We start from the raw sequence: 17,168 nt of genomic DNA on the forward strand, positions 1-17,168 counted from the left end.
ATTTTTCCCAACATGACTCCAGTACCAAGCTCCTTCTGGCTTCCCATGTATGGCAGAAATCAATTTCTGATTTCCCTGAAGTCATCACTAGATCTATATTTGCAGCCAGGGCTGCCTTGCAGAGGGTTTCTGTAGCAAGGGGAGAGGCTGCTGACATCAACTCTGTCAGCTGTCAGCCACAGCACATCTGTCAAAAGCCTTGCAATGTGTGCTATGCAGAGAAAAGCCTTCAGCCCTCCTAGTTTGGTCTTGTGAGGCTCCTAGCTAGTCTTAGGTGTCTCTGCCTGGAGGCGATTGTCCCCTAGAAGAAAGTCTGCTGGGGACATGGCAGAAGATGGCAACTTTATCTGTCTCCCTGAACCAACCAAGATGCTGCAACTGCAAGGGATTTACAGCAGGATTTTTCTAGAAGCAATAAGAAAAGGATTCTAAGACAGAGCTCACCAGGGCACTTCTAAAGCATCCCTCTTTCCATAACCCAGATTAACAGGAGCAGTTAATTTTTTTTTTTATTTTTTTTTTTTTTGCCTAGGATGTGCTCCTGTGGCAGCACCAGTATCCCTGGATACAACTGACCTGTCTTGAGGAAGCCAGGTTTGATAAGGATTTCTTCCCCTGGCTTTTCAAAGTAGGAAGTTTAGGTTTTACTGTCATCACATGTAGAAGTGTGGTTTGTGGAGCTGTCACCATCATCCAATGCACTTGGATTTTGCTGCCACTTTGACTTTTTTCCCTGTGCTCACAAGTGATGTCTCCATGGAAAGCTATCAGATACCTTGCATGGCCCAATGGAGCAGACACCACATATTCATTCAGAAGTGTTATCATTATTCCCTCAGTTATATCAAGCCCATTAACCTTGATGCAAAACAAGTTAAAATGTTGTCATCTCTTCTGGGACAGTTGCAGGGCAGGGGTGTCCACGTGACATACCCAGCTTCCACTGTTTGGGGCGTGCTTTGTTACCTGGAATAAATTAGTTGGAGTTTACTGATCGACAGTACAGGATCCAGCTGTTGTGTAACTCTGGAAAAACCTTCTGTTGTTACACAATATTGCTCAGTATCACCCCCATCTATGATACAACTGTGCAATCAGAGCTGTGTTGTGAGCATGAGTGTATTTGTACACCACACATCCCTCTTCCTGCCCGACTGTCTGCAGACACACACATCAAACACCACTTGCTTGTTTGGGCAAACGGGGAACAATCCTCTTTTTCCCGCAGACTGTGATGGAATTGGGGTTAGAACCTGAAGTGTGTTCATGATGATGATGATTTTGATTTGAACTGCACAGGTGGATGCTGTTTTACTCACAGGAAAGGCAACCAGCCCTTTCCCCAAAGTACCTATTGGCCACAGGTCCCCTGCCCAAAATGAGTCTTGCAAATGAAAATGTGGCTTCCGGGCCAGCTCACTCCTGACGTTTTCCATCTGGGATTCATAAACCCTAGGTCATTCCCATTTACGTCACATGAAAAGAGGAGGAGAAAACCTGCTCCTGCCAGGCACACGCAGGCACTGGCCAACCTTTGTACCTGGGGTCAGTGGAGGTTTCACCACGCCAGAGGTTTTGCTCCACCTGGAGAAGGAAGCGAGTCAGGTGCCACTGTCCATGGGCACGTGGGGTCACTGGTGCTGCCCGGGGCTGTGGGAGAGAGCAAGTGCCAGCTCTGCTGTGGCCTTCACTGGGGGTGGGAATGTGCAGTCTCATAGTATGAGGGTTTTTACTCTCATCAACCTCAACACTTTTTCTTTTTTTGGAAAAAAAAAAGTAAAAGGAGCAGAACACCTACTCTATGTGCCTTCTCCCTCACGTGCTGTGGGTGTGCACATGAGCATGAAAGAGCCATGCATGGTGTGGGGCTGTTTGTACCCTGCTGTCAGCAGCTCCCAGGGCTCAGGGCTCTGGCACCAGTCACACAACCTGATGAGGCATTTCAGCTTTGCTGGAGCTCTTGGCTGCCCCTTGCCAGAGCCCACCCAGGGTCACTGACAGTGGTGTCTCTCTGTACAGCCACAGACCTCAGGCTGTGATCAGTATCTCCAGACACAAAGCGTGGACACCAGCATGTGGCAACACAGCTCCTTATAGGGACCCTCAGAGAGGAGCAATAAAGATCAGAGCTCATCATTTTGCAGCACGTAGGGATCAGTTCTTTTCCCAGAGCTCTTGCAACACCTCAAAGGCAGCAGTGAAGGAGAGAAACCCCAGCAAATGTCTCCTGATGGTGTTTAAGTCCTCAGCTCCCACTGAAATCAGAAGGCATAAGTTAGCCTGGAAGATCTGGCTTAAATGAAGCAGGACATGGTCACACTCCAAGTAGCACGGTGGTGGAGGAGACAGCAATCATAAATCTCCTGAATCCCAGCCTTGTGCTCTTTCTTCCCAAGTTCATGAGTGCTTAATCTTTGAGAAGCTTACTCTAAGATTTCCATGTTTGTTTAAAGTTTTAAAAGGAAACCTAATCACCTGCAGGCAATCCTACATGTTTGGGTTTTTTTTCAGCCCCAGATGCAAAACAACCCTAAACCTGCTCTGCAGATCTGCTGACACAGAGGAGATTAAATGTTATTTTGTTGGTCTTTTTAAACCCCTTATTGATTTTTTCCTGGGTTCATGTAGGGTTCACAAGTGAGAGTGTTGGTCCTTCGAGTATGACTGTCCATTTTAAGTGCCACTTTCTTTATTAAAGGAGAGGCTGCAAAAAGAGCAGTATGGGCAGCAGTGCTGGAGGGCTTGCTCATGGCCCAGAGCCCCACCAGCTTCATTTGAAATAAGTTTTTCACCTGATACAGTTAAAGCATCACAGAGGGTGGTGTGAAGGTTGCAGCCATTTTAATCAAACGTGGTGCTGTTAGTTTCAGAGAGCAATGAATCCAGAGCAATTGGCCTTCTGTGAGTGGCAGAGGGCAAGGACCTACTTCCTTTTGGATCTGCTGTCCCACCTCAGTTTATAATTGCCTGATTAGTCTTGACAGCAAGAGGTCAGACTCTGTCCCCAGGGTGTGGGTACAGAGCCACTGCACAAGCCTTGGGCATCCTCTGGGCACCAAACCTCTGCAGGATGGAGCCACATTTTGGAGATGCTGGAGCAGGGCTCACACCAACACCACTGTCCTCAGAGACACCCACATGTGGCTGTTGGTGTCCCTGTCTGGGAAAAAGAACCACCACAGAAAGGAGACCCCAGAGCTGAGCTGGGGTGAGACCCTTGACCATCTGCACAGCTGGAGCATCAACCACCAGATAACCCTGTCAGCCACATCTGCTGGAGGTGCTGCCTGGCTCCCAAGCCACCACCTTTGTCATGGTTTTGTCAGAAATCTCATTCTTTGAAATACTTCAAGCACGGAAACTGGAACAGCAAAGGGAAAGAGATTAACATACTGAAAGAAAAGATGCTGCACAAAGAGCTTCTCTGGCAATTTCAACATAAACAAGTGATACCTGGTAGTACTACAAGGGAATAAAAATGGGGTCTTATCTTGAGAGGTGTTACACAAGGGTGATTACACTTATACTTGTAGCCTGAGCTACAAGTATACACATAAATGAAACAAAAAACCAGGTATACCTCTTAAAAAAAAATAGAATCACACAATAAATAGAGTCAGAAGGCACTGTCTGGCCCAATCCCTACCCAAAGCACAGTCAGCTTTAAAGTCAGAGTAAGACTTTGCCGGGAGAGCTTTGCACATCCCTGCAGGAGACACTTGGACCACCAACCCTGTAAAGGTTGTTTGATAATGCTTAATTGGGATTTCCTTGTATATAACTTCTGTTAGGTGCCTCTCATCCTTTCACTGTGCACTTCCAGGGTGAGTCTGGCTCTGTATTTCCTGCAAGGCAGTGTCAGACAGCATTAAGGTCTCCTTTCAGCCTTCTCTTCTTCAGGCTGGACAAACCCAGTTCTCTTGTCCTCTCCTGGCATGCCACATGCCTCTGCTGGACTTGCTCTGGTACCAAGGACCCTACAACTGGACATGGCACACTTAGATGTGGCCTCACAAAGGCTTCATGTTTTCTTCCAGAGAGGCTGAAAATTTGTTTGGTTTGGTTATAATCTAGGTTTTCTAAATTTAAGAGGTCTTGCTTTTCCTGTTTAAATACACTACTGGCTAATGCTAGACATATGATACTCAGAAGGATCCTTCAGCTGACCCCACGTGGCTGCTCCCTTCTTCTTAGCTGGTTTCTAATTGTCAGAGCAGGAGGGCTCCCGAACAACCTTTTATTGAGAGAAGTAGGACAAAATCCAGCCTAATTATCACTCTAACAGAGCTAGGGCAGTCTGGAACAGAAGTCTACAGTGAGCTGTGGGTGATGGTAGAGGTTGCAAGCCTTGGGCAGGAGTCTCATGACGTCTCTTAAGCCCCTACATTCCTCTTCACCGCTTTAAAACACAAAACGTGTGCTTGCCCTTACCTCAGTGCCTGCAAAGCAAAGCACAGCCTGGGGCAGCAATCTCAGATCACACTTGGGTGCCACTCCTCTTTTCCTGCAAATATGCGGAGTCAGGCCAGGCGAGGCAGGCAGCTTCTCGCACCCCTCTTTCCTTGCCCCTCCAGGCACGGCCGCTGCTCCCACATGCACCCTCTCTCTTCTGCATGGTTCATTTTTCCCCATGGTCTGACTTACACCTCCTTTTTTTTTTTTTAATTTCTTGCAACAAGCTCCACCTTGGCTCTGGAGGGTGACACCGGCTTCAGCCCAGCAGAGAGTGTGATCCAGTTTTGCCCACATGTTTCCTTTGGGGTAGCCTCTGTGCACTGGGAAAACATGGCAGAAAAAGCTGACCAGGATTGAAGGCTGAGCTGGCTTTTATTCAGATAAGCAATCAGGTCACATAAACGCTGTTGGACATGATCAGTTGCATGATCTCTGCAGGCAAGTTCTTCAGCAAGGAGGACAAACCCTTCGGTGCTCTGCTTCACAGCAGAGCCAGAGCTTTGTGCATCCCATGGCCAAGTCCTATGGCACTTGACTTGGGCAGGGAGGCAGGGGCAGCTGGGCAGGAGCTCTGCAGCCAGCTTTGCAAAGCCTGGCTTGCTCCTCTGTACCCTTGCCCTGGGACTCTGTGCCTCCATCCATGCCTCCCTCCCCGCGGGCCTGAGGCAAGCCGAGGCACATGGCCAGCCTCTGGAGCAGGAGCCAGAGCTCACAAGCAGCTCTCAGCCTCAGGATGTTTCCCTTTGAACAGCTTGACAGCAAAAGCTTTCATCCTGGGGAAGACTGACTTGCATCTGCGGCTCATCCGCCCGTGATATCGGGATTTGCCCACCGGTGGCTAAACCCTGGCTTTGGCTTTTAGGTCGAGTGCCCGAGTGGGGCGGAGCTGCCGAGGTGGCCTTGGCCCCAGCTTCCATCCCCCTGCTCCAAAGGTCTCCCAGGACAGCCCAGGATACACGGGATGCCTCATAGCCGAGTTGTACCTTGGCAAAGCTGCTTAGTATTCATCCTCCGGGGCCAATCGCTGGCTATCACACAGAGCAGCGGCAATTCATGAGGAAGAAAAGGCATCTTTTTAAAAAATAAAGTGGTTTGGGTTTTTTTCCCCCTCCAAGAAGCCTGCGAGGCAGAGTGACAGGATGCATGAAGAGAACATTTATGCAGACGAGCAGCATGGCCTATTTAAGAGCAAAGTGAAAGAGCAATTATTCTGCAGCTCCATTCTGATGTTAACCAAAAATAAAAATGTCAGGACTCGGCAAAAGGACCACACGCAGCCAAGGAAGCAGCACAGGCAGTGGGGGGTTTCACTGGCAAAGGGACCCTGAGTGGGAAGCCAATGAATGCTGAGGCTCCCACTCACAAAATCACCAGCCCGGGGTTTGCAGGAGCAATTGCCATGAGTAAGAGCATTAACACCCCTTTGCAAGGCAGCCTGGAGGCAGTACAGGAATAAAGCCAATTCCTGTTGTACTCATTTCCCCATCCAGGAAGCCACGGCTAGCTCTGCCCTCTGTTTCTGGCCAGCTGAGCTTGCAGGGCCAACGCTGCACCTCAGACATGGCACGTGGCAAAGCTGCCTGTCCCTTCTGCAGGCACAGCCCAGCAGCTCTTAGGAAAAGACTTTGGAAGCGTTTGCAGAAGCCACCATTAACTTAAGGTGAGAGAGAGCTGTCAGTTTTGCCTACAAAACAGCTATTTTCTCATTTTTAATTTCGATGCCTAAAGGAGCTTTTATTTATCCAGGTCTCAGAGAGGGGAAGAGGAGACTAAGCTTAAGGGACAAAGGTACCTGATCTGTTACACAGGTTTCTGAGCAGAAACCTCACCAAGATGAGCAAGGGCAGTTCACAAAGTGTCAAAATACCTGCAAGTTTCAGCACAGGTGGCCCTCCACCCCCACTTACACCCTCCACTCTCTGCAGTGGTGGTGTTCTGTGGAATTCCCTGCTCCTGTGCTTCTGAAATGTGGTTCTTAAAAATTCACCAGCACTTGTGAACTCTGAGGCCCTCAGAAGCAGATTCCCAAAATACCCTGCTAAATAGCTCCCAGATAGCTTAAAGGTAGCTCTGCTGAAGTCCAGGGTAGCAACTGTGCTCTCTTTTTTTTTTTTCATTACGCTGAGAAACATAGTCAACAATTTCATGATCACTGTGGCACACTACCACATCCCCCATGAGCCTTTCTCATGTACCTAGGGGCAGAAGGGTCAGCTCTGTGTGGCCAAGCTGTTCTGAGCCCCATCCCACAGCCATCAAACAGGCCTGATTCAGGAGCATGGATGTAACCCTGGGCTCCTGCCACCAGCTGGATGCATTTCTCCTGGAGCAAATGCCTGCTGCAGACATCAGGATCTGTGCTTTCAGCTTCATACTGCTGTTTACAATCAGTGAGATGGGGGACAAAAGCATCTCTGTGTCTCATGGAGGCATGGAAGTAATTATACAGAGAATTCTTCAGCGCTCAGATAACTTGCATTTTAAGACCCTTCTACACAGTGTAGCTGCCTCCTTGAGTCATGGTCTGTAAACTCAGTAAGAGAAGGAAAAAGCCCCATGCCACGAACATCCCCACAGCTGGATACTCACAGGATAGGACAGCTTTCCCTCTGAGCAGGACAGGGTTAGGGTTAGGCATATTCACCCTCTCACAAGGGACATGTGCAGAGCAAAGGCAGAAGCACTAGGAAGAGAAGGAGAGTGCACAGCACCAGAGGCAGAGAGGAGCCCCATCAGAGGCAGGGGTGTCACCTTAGCTATCAGACTCCAGCAGGTGTGCCTCCATTTGGATGCAATTCCTTTTGTAGGAAGTAGAGCTGAGGGGAAATTTGATAAAAATAGATAAAATTGATAATCAGTTGATAGTTGATAATTTTGCCTGTTGGTTCCCCTGTAAAGGGTGTGCAGCCAGAGCCTCTTTCAGCTGCCAGCACCTGGGTCTCTCACTGCCACCAGAGCCCCCCACAGCTACTTGTGGCAGCAATGCAGGTAGAAAATATGGCTCAAGACATACAGGAGTCATCCACATGTCTGGAGAGGCCTGCTGGGATGTACCAAGGTTCCTCAAATGATTTTAGAGTCTACACCTGGGCTACTTGAATCCAGCCCCCTGTCTGCAACAATAACAGAGCATTAAGTAGAACAGGAGGGTCAGGAGCAGCTTATCAAGGAATTGCAACGATGAATCTCAAAGGGGAGTGTCCTCTAGCTCGTGCTTTGCCTGCTTACGGAGGACATTTGTATCAGTGGTGGGAATGAAAGGCCACCAGCTGAAGCACAGTCCTGTGGGACATCTAAGACCTGGTGGCACTGGCTGGGTTGGGGCAGGAGATGGAGACACATTCCCACCTCACCAGAATTCACTGGGAGCTGCTGGAGACACAGAGTCACGGAATATTCTGATTTGGAAAGGACCCACAAGGATCACTGAGACACACAAGCAAAAGCCTGGAAGGCTGGGACAGGGAAGGAGTGAACCTTCTTGCTTGTCATTTGTCTGCATACATTAATCTGGAAGCTTTCTGCTGCTGTTCTCTTTTCAGCTGGCACTTCAGCATGAGGATGTGAAATTTTCGAAGGAAGGAGAAGCACTCTCAGCCTACCTTCAAACTACAACCTGTGGTTTTTTATGTAACAGATGAAAGAGAGAAACCTGCCAAGGAAGGACAGCCTCGACTCCCAATGGTGGTGGTGGCTGCAGAGGTCATTTGGCCCAAGCACCTCGGGGAGGAGAAGAAGCCAATTTCCAGGCAGATGAGGGCACTGCCAAGTCACTAGGATCCCTCTTGTGCTGGGTGAGATTTCCACCAGTGCTCATGTCCAAGCCTCGTGTTTCTCCTGGGCTGCAGCACAGCCAAGTTCAGCCCTTCCTGGGGCAGCAGAAGGATCCAGAACACACCTCCACTTCCACCATGTGCCATGCCAGGCTAGAGCTCAGCCATCCTCCTGCCACCCACTTGGCTCCGGTGACCACTGTAGTGACCACCTCGCCTACACCCAAATTTCCACTTAAATTCTGCAAGGGACACACTGACACTCCTGTCCAGTGCCCCATTTCCTGGACACAGGCAGGCCTTGCCTCCCCACTGCACCTGATGCTCCCCACGGGTGGGAAGACGAGGGCAATCTGCTTGATGCTCAGAAGAAAATGAATCTGGAGAGAGAGTGTCTCTGACTACATTTTCTGAACTATTAAAGCCCTTTGAGCTGAAACATCACATTATCCAAACAGAACATGATGCTATAATAAACAACATAGAGTAAAAATACATAAACTAATTAAAAGAGAAATAACTTACAGCCAGTGAAACCTAAAACAACAGGATGGAGCAAGGTCTTTGTGGACACACTGATGCAGACATGCAGCAGCATACGAGACTCGCAAGGAGATGAAACAGAGCAAAACCACAGGAAAATGGCATAACGAGGAAGAGAAATTATTGTCCAACTCCCCCAGCAGCAGGCCTGGAAGCAGGGATTTTGTGGCTAATCCCATTGCCTCACTGTGAGAGAAGTGAGGCAAGAATTTGGGATGTGGTAGCACAGTACGGTTTGTGGCCAAAAATTGGATGAGACCCAACAGAGGCAGCACAATAGAAGTGGAGATGAAGGGGAAAATGACCTTTTCTTTCATTTGGATAAGCGTGCCCAGCTGAGCCCAGGTTGCTCCTCACAGGTGCTATTGCACACCCCACTGGTGAGAGCCCAGCCAGAGCTGCTCTGATCTCCACAGATAAAACAAAGGGCAGGCAAAGCCCTAGACTGGAAACAAGGAGGATTGGAACATCTCTGGAAATGAAACAACCCCCCCTCAATGCATTTTGCATTTGTAAGGCAGCACCACAGGATAATTGCTGCTCCTTGTCTTGGGGAGGGAAAAGTGACATTTTAGACCCTGAGTGCTGACAAGCGCAGGCAAGTGAGTTTTCAGCTGAGATGACAGTATCTGTAAATTAGAGAAATCTGTTTTGCTGTCTTTGATAAGGCAACTGCAGTCTGGTGCCGAATCTGCCCTCTTTCACCTGTCCCTGCTGCCTCAGGGACACGATGTAATATCTTCATAGGTCTCAAGTGAGCAGTGAAATCCATAACCACCCAGTTTGATGGCTTCTGCACTGCTGCACAAACACTCGTGTGGAAGTGTGGCTGCGAAGCCCTGTGTGTTTGCTGGAAGGCCCCAGCCACCTCAACCAGCACCAGGTTGCTTTAGCTCTCCATTTGTTGCATGACAGAAATCAGTTCCAGAGTACCTGGGACTGAATTTGAACCCAAACCAGCCTTAAAATAAACAACATTTAGTGCCTCTATTAGCTACCTTTTAGTCCAAGTCTTTCCATCTCTTCTCCCCTCTGCCCAGCTGTGTTTTGCTCTCTGCAAACTGGATGAGCTCCATCTTTATTTGCCACCAGCTGTCTCCAGGTCCACAGCCGATACAACAGCTGTAAAAAAGGAAACCATGACTTACCTGGGAGAGGTTTTAAGGCAGCACATTGCAGAAGGAACCTCACCTGAGATGAAGAGGTGCTTGCCAGGGGTTGCAGGACAGTGAGGCTGCCCCACGAGGGAGAGGGACCCCAGCCTCCCCACAGCCCCCCAGCAGAGCCAGCAGCTGGACACTGGTCCATCGGCAGCCCCAGCCCAAAAGCAGCAACAGAGCAGCTCCAAGGACCACCCAGGGGTCTGGGCAGGAGCAGCAGGTCAGGGAGGCACCCAAAACATGGGCCTGAGACCCTCCTGGGACAAGCTGGCCATCACTCAGCTGGGATGAGGCACACGGACAGCACCGACCGGGCAGCACCAAAGCCCCTGGCTGAGCCAACCCGGGGCTGCTGGGCCCAGAAGAGGCTGGGCAGGCTCATTAATGCTCATTAGAGCTCCCAAGGCCCAGCTGTTCATTTCTGCATTAGCTTTGGCTTGTTTTCCCCTCATCCTGTGGCGAGCAGCCACCCCGCTGGTGCTCTGCTCTGCGCAGCGGTCGGTGCAGCGCAGCTCCCACTCGGGATGGCCAGGCAGCTGCTGTGGCTCCCCCGCCATCCCTCCCTCCCTCTCCTGCCTTTCAACTCTCACGTTTCCCTGTATCAAAGGCACGGCCAGCTGTAAAAATAATATCCTGGCACGGATGGAACAATACGGCACAATATGCAAACACCTAAGCAGAGCAAAGCGAGGCTGCGTGCGGCTCGGGAGAGAGAGAGCGTTTGAAGCAAAATTAATTTTGTTTAATTTTATTAAAGAACCAAGGGTGCTTCCCAGCTTTTAAGTGGCAACAGGAGGAGCCTGGCATGTCCCTCCATCAGAGACAGACGCGAAGAGCTCACGGACCAAAGGGAAGAGAGCATATGGAATGTGTTACCCACGTCTGTCATTGAAGTAAGGCACTTTAAAGAGTTCAGAAGGAAACTAGATACATTTCCAAACAAAAAAAGGCTGAAAAATACGGGGTGAGTGACAATGCCCAGTGGGGAGGGGAGAGGGCTCCCACTGCCTTCCCTCTGACTGAGAAAGCCTGAAGCACTGAAGTCTTTTGAATATTGAAGCTGTCTAAAACTGGTTAAAGATGTGCACTGAAGGGCTGAAAGATGAAACCTTAAGGCATTAATCAATTAGGGGTTTAGGGATATAAAAAAAAGCAAGGGTCCACATAAATGAATAAACTTTCTAGGTGCCCATACTCTGGCTATACACACCATTGGAAATGTCAGGCTGGCTTGACCTACTCTGTCCCAACTCTGGCTCTTCTTGCTTGTGAGAAGAGCACTGGCTAGGGTGGGTTTGTTTGCAAAATAGATCAAAAAACAGAAACAACTGAAGTTTGTAAATGAAACTTCTGCAGCACAGACCACCAGCAAGCAGTCCAGGTCCCACCGTGGCTCCCTTGCAACAGATCTCCTTAAAATTTAGCATGCTGGCCTCAAAACAAAAATCAGATTATTAATCAGAGTTTGAGAAGTATTCGTGACAATCCCTTTTCCCTATTTTTTCTTCCATTTCAACAGAATCCAAAGCCTTTTGTACCTTGCAATCCCCTGCCAGCAGGAGCAGCAGGATGCTCACCCCACCCATGTGCAAACCCAAACCTGCTCTGAAGCTCTCTAGTGCTGTTCATGTCACCTGCCACTGGCCAGGAGCTGGCATCCCCCTGGATGCCAAAGGGGTTCCAGGTGCTCTGGAAAGAGCAGGAAGGTGAGGGCAGATCACCAGCTGAATGCAGGTTGGGATGTAATCTGCAAGCCACAGGATGGTCCCTGCTGAAGTGAACTAAGCACTGCCTGCCTCTGCTGTCTTTGCTGATGGGGCTGTTGGTGCAAATGAAAACAGAGGTCACAGGGTGCCTTGAAAACCTTCAGAAATTGAACATCAGCATTCTCTTTCTTCTAGCTCCTGTGCCAGGTTTTGGGCAACAGTCCCTGCATCCTGATGCTGAAGGCAGAGTGCTGATCAGGGGATGAGTGCCCAGCTCCTGCCAACCTGCCAGGTCTGCCCTGGGCGGTGAAGGTGGCACCTTACCACCAGTTGTCCCACACAGGCATCGGCATTAGGAACCTGCTGGCAACAGATGGCAATAAAAGCATTACAATATTCCCTTCCACAGTCAAGAACAAAACTTAGGAAAGTGCTGTTCTTAGTCTCTAGCAACTTGGCTAGACATCTTTGGCTTGGACAAAGTGACAGCTTTGTCACCTCAGGGCAGCTGTTCTCCCCAGTGGTGCTGGAGGCATGACAGCCTTTGGGAACCAAGCTTTAGTTGTAAGAGTATCCAAGCACATTTGCTTTCCTGTCTAACTCTGAGTTAACATCCCATTCTTCGCCTCCTCCAGCTAAGAATGTGCTAGCAATGAGATATCCTTCTGCAGAAAGGAAGAAAAATGTGATTTCAGTGTGCAGTGCGAAGTCCCAGCTCTCATTTAGCTGCCTTTGCAATGGCAGCACTGGCACAGGCTCACACTGTGATAGCTACCCCCTTGCACAGGTTATTTCATTTTTAATTAGCAAGCTGTATTATCACCTGGGAGTTTGCATATCACACATTAAAGCATTTCAAATGGCCCTCCAAGTCCTTCATAACAATGTTTAAGCCATGAACCATAACATTACAGTCTCTGACACTTTCATCATATGCATGGTTTCAGCACACATGGGAAAGAGATTTTAAAAGGCTAACCTGAGCAAAAGTGAGATGAAAAAACCCCAGGCAAACACGTGAATGAAAAATGGAAAGCAAATCAAAGGCAGACAACACCTAAAAGAGTATCTTAGCTAGCTCTGTGTAGCCATAAGAATTATGAACACTGTAAGGTTTTAAATGTATTGTTCTAGTCTGTCCCATGTCCTCATAACTCAGCCCTGTGAAGATTGCTGGAAGGGCCCATCTCCTCTGTTCCATGTCTGATCTGGTCAACTGCACTGTGGTGACACACAGAATTCAGCTGGTTTTGTACCAAATCAAGGCAGTTGCTCTTTGAAGCTCTTTGCTATGAAATTGATCTGAACTGTGGTCAGAAATCAAGTGATGTGTGGAAATTGTCTCACCCAATGCCTGTTCCTATTTTTTTTTGGTGCTGCTGTTGCTTTCCTCTGCCCTTCTCTCCTCATGTTACTGCTCTTTTCATCTGTGATCTTTATTTTGTACGCTGACAGAGGCCAGGATGTACATGCCTGGTTTGAAATACCCAGGAGTCCTTGACAAGATGTACCTTAGAGCCAATTTGGTCTTAAAGGAGCAATTAAAATAAGTCCCATGATGTTTTCATCCAGAAGTCTTGCCACTGCTAAGCTGTTTGCTCTTTTGCTGTGGCACATGCATATCCTGTAAAAAACATTTTAAAGAAAGGAAAGGAACATTCTGATAGCAACACAAATACTTTTATATATTATATTTACTCAGCCTAGACATGCCATCAGTCTCAAATCTTAGTTTCAGTCAAAACAAAAACTGAAGTTGTTAAAATGGCATCAAACAACAAACTACATAAAATAAGACTATTTTAATGTCGTATTTAATTGTGTAAATGATATATTATATTATTATACATATTATATTTATAATATAATTATTTTCCTAAGTTCCTAAGCAGTAATTTAATACCAAAGTTAAGTGGCAAGTAAGTTTTTAAAGCAACAATCCTTATCTTTCTGTAGTCACATCAATGAGCATTGGTAGGAGCTAATTCTTATCTTTGTATCAGTCTTCAACATCCTCTGCCTCAGGGAAAAAACATACTTTAGAAGTCAATAAAAAATGGACATTTTAGCTCAGAGGAAAGTTCTAAGATGAATGCACAAGTGGTTAAGACACAGCTTTCCTTTTACCAAGTTCAGCACTTTTATTCAGCCTGTGCTTTTGTACCTTGTGTTACTGACTAATTCATAGAACAGTGACCTTTTACACCAGTCAGGAAACACATATTGATACTAAATATAATAGTTTTATTATGTTCTGTCTCCTGGGCAAAATGTTCCCTAGCATGAGATATTCCAGATAAATGTCTGATCTGTGGACCTTCAGGCTAAGTAGAGAGAGATAAGTAAGAGACATTATCCTCAAAGATAACCAGACTGCCTCAGGAATTGCTCTCTCTCAAAAAAAAAAAAAAAAAAAAGCTCCACGGTGCTCAGAAAGCATTCCTCACTGTATGAATGCAAGTTTCTAGAACCATTTTAATCCTCAGTAGTTCTTAAGACACAGATTTCACATCTGGCTGCAATTCTCTGGGTCTTCAATATTCAGTATGACACCTGGGCTATTTTAGCTCTGGTTTGGGTTGGAAGGAACCTTTAAAGGTCACCTAGTCCCAACCTCCCTGCACTGAGCAGGGACACCTTCCATTAGATCAGGTTGCTCAGTGCTCCATCCAACCTGACTCCAAGTGTTTCCTGGGATGGGCACCTACCTCCTACCTGGGCATCCCATGCCAGTGTTTTGCCACCCACACTGTAAAGACTTTCTTCCTAATGTCTAATCTAAATCATCCTTCTTTTAGTTTAAAACCACCTTCCTGGTAGGCACCCTGTAAGTATCAGAGGCCATAATAAGGGCTTCCCAGAGCCTTCTTTTCTCCAGGCTGAACAACCCCAGTTTTCCCAGCCTTTCCTCACAGGAGAGGCACTCCAGCCTCTGATCATCTTTCATGGCTCTTCTCTGGACTAACTCCAGCAGGTCCACGTCCTTATGTTGGGGAGCTGACCCAGAGCTGGACACAGTACTCCAGCTGGGGTCTCACCACAGAGCAGAGGGGCAGAATCACCTCCCCTCAACCTGCTGGCCACACACTTACCATGCTTATTTCTGTGAGAGACAAGAAGTAGTATGCTCACCATGTGAGAAAATATACAAACATGAGAAAACCAGAAGCAGAAACAAGCATTACGAAATTGCAAGTCAAAGCTTACTTGGACAGCATGAAGATGCTAAAACCAAATTAAATGGAAGCATCTGAAATTATCTCAGTTGTTAAAGCATGATGCCAATAACACCAAGGTCATGGGTTTGATTACTTAAGAGCTGGACTTGATGTCCGTTGTGGGGCCCTTCCAACTCGGAAAATTCTGTGATTTCTGTGATCTCATGTGGTACCTCAGAAGTTCCCTTCCACTCCACTGGTGGAGTTATGCTGCCACCTATTGTGAGGATGAACCTGAGACTCGTCATTTTGCTAGGCAACGTGCTTGCAGTAATTACCATTTGTCTTTCTCTTTTTTGTACTAGTACTTTCTTCAGAAATATCTGCTGCTGATCAATGCTGGTGGAAAGGCTGCAGACGTAGGTGGCCTTTCAGCTTGACCAAATCCAGGTGTTCATACATTCTGATCTCCAATTTGCCACAATGTAGAGTTTAATTTGGCTCTGTCTGCTGCTGTCAGCTCAAAAGCTGATCCACAATGAGAACCCTGTTTCTCTGCTCTGATCAGTGGCTGAGGAATGGAGCCATGGGCAGAGAGGCCACATGCTCCCCCTGGCATCATGCTCCAAGATGTGCTTTTCCTTCCTCCCATGTGCTAGGAGCACAGGACTGTATGTTAGTACCTGATGCCTGTTCCACAAAACTGAGACAGCCCTTGAGCTATAGCATAAACTCATGACTGTGCCTTTAGGACACCTCTTCTTCCACCCAAGCACAAGGGCAGCCCACATGGCCTTTATATATATTGTGCCCGACTCCAGCAGCCACAGATACCAGCTGTGAGCAGAAAGCTCTGTTGCCCAAAGCTGCTTTTTTATGCACACAGAATTTAGGCAAACTTACTTCAGGAGAGCAGCCTCAGGAGGCTCAGGCCAGCACAGCTCCAGAGGCTCACACCACAAGCAAAGCTGAAACAAACTACAGTGGTATTTCCACCTCTCTAAAACTGAAGTAGCTTGGCACAGGTCAAGTTCTGCAGTTCTCAATGTGCCTTTCCCCGCCTTTTTACTTCCCCTCCACCTTGGCACAACACATAGACACTCAGTTCCTTCACCCCTCCAGTAGTATCAGCTAAGCCTAGGCACTAGGCCACCTCTGCCATCTTGAGGACTCTTAGCTGGTAAAATGAGGCCATCTGTTCTGCCACAGCAAGCAGTGTGCATCACCACACTCCCTCATGCTCCCTCTTTCCAATCCTCCCCATGGCTGCCTCATTGTTCATTTTTTCTTCCAGCTTTAGGAACCAAATGGTTCCAATCCACAGCAGCACTGCAAACCAGGAGCAGTGCAGTACTCCTGGATGGCTGCTCAGGGTAACCAACTAGTGGGATTTTCTCATTTATCTTTTGGGCATTCAGCAGCTTCCAAGCCACTCAGTAGGAGAATCTCTGGAGCTGCAGCTGGAGTGAAACCTGATTGCACAGGCACCAGTGGTGCAGCCAGAGAGGACAGCCAGGTACAGTCAGGTCTCCAGCAAAACAAGTACCAGAAGAATGAGGTGTTTCTGCTGTTTGCTGTGCCACAGGGTATGTATTTTTACACTTTTGAATTCAATCCAGCCAGGATCTGTCAATGTCAGGGCTGCTTGCAGCACAGAGCAACGAGTGTACCAGCAACCCAAGATGGCACTCTAAGTAGCAGATGGCATTTTCAGAGTAGTATCACAATTTACAAACTCCTTGGACAGGTGCTTGCACTCCCTGTGTCCAGGGAAGGGACATGGGGCACTTGCAGCAATGGAAGCTGTGTGATAGTGTCTGTGTGACTCAATACCCCACTGTGATTATGTGAATAGCCTGAAAAAGAGAGGTTTTGTTCCAGTCTCATCACCTTAGCTGGTTTCTCCAGAAGTAGTTTGTTCTGGGGAGTATTCTTCCCTCCTCCCAGGAACTCCTGTTGCCCTTCCATCTCACTTCCTGGTCATTACATGACTGGGATACACATCATTTGCAAGGCAGAAAAATAAAAAAGCAGGTTTAACCTGGCTTTTAGCCCAAATCCAGCAGTTATCAGGTTATGATAGGCTTAACTGTTCTGAAAGAGCTGATTCCAAGTCCTGGGTCTATCATACAAGAACAACGTGTTTCCACCAAGAGATCTACTGTATCTTAAAGGAGTTTAAATCAAGATACAGTATCTTGACTTCAGCCACAAGACTGACCTCAGTTTAAGTCAAATACTCTCAGCTTTGTCTCAGAAGAGACAAATTCAAACCAAAATGGTGGCTTGCCAAAACCTTACACGATCCCATCCCTACACCCAGCAGCAGTGATTCATCATTCTTAGTGATAAAGGACAGTACATGCACACAGG

The sequence above is a fragment of the Lichenostomus cassidix genome, chromosome 2 (assembly GCF_008360975.1).
Source record: "Lichenostomus cassidix isolate B80296 chromosome 2, HeHo_3.0, whole genome shotgun sequence".
Taxonomy (NCBI): Eukaryota; Metazoa; Chordata; class Aves; order Passeriformes; family Meliphagidae; genus Lichenostomus; species Lichenostomus cassidix.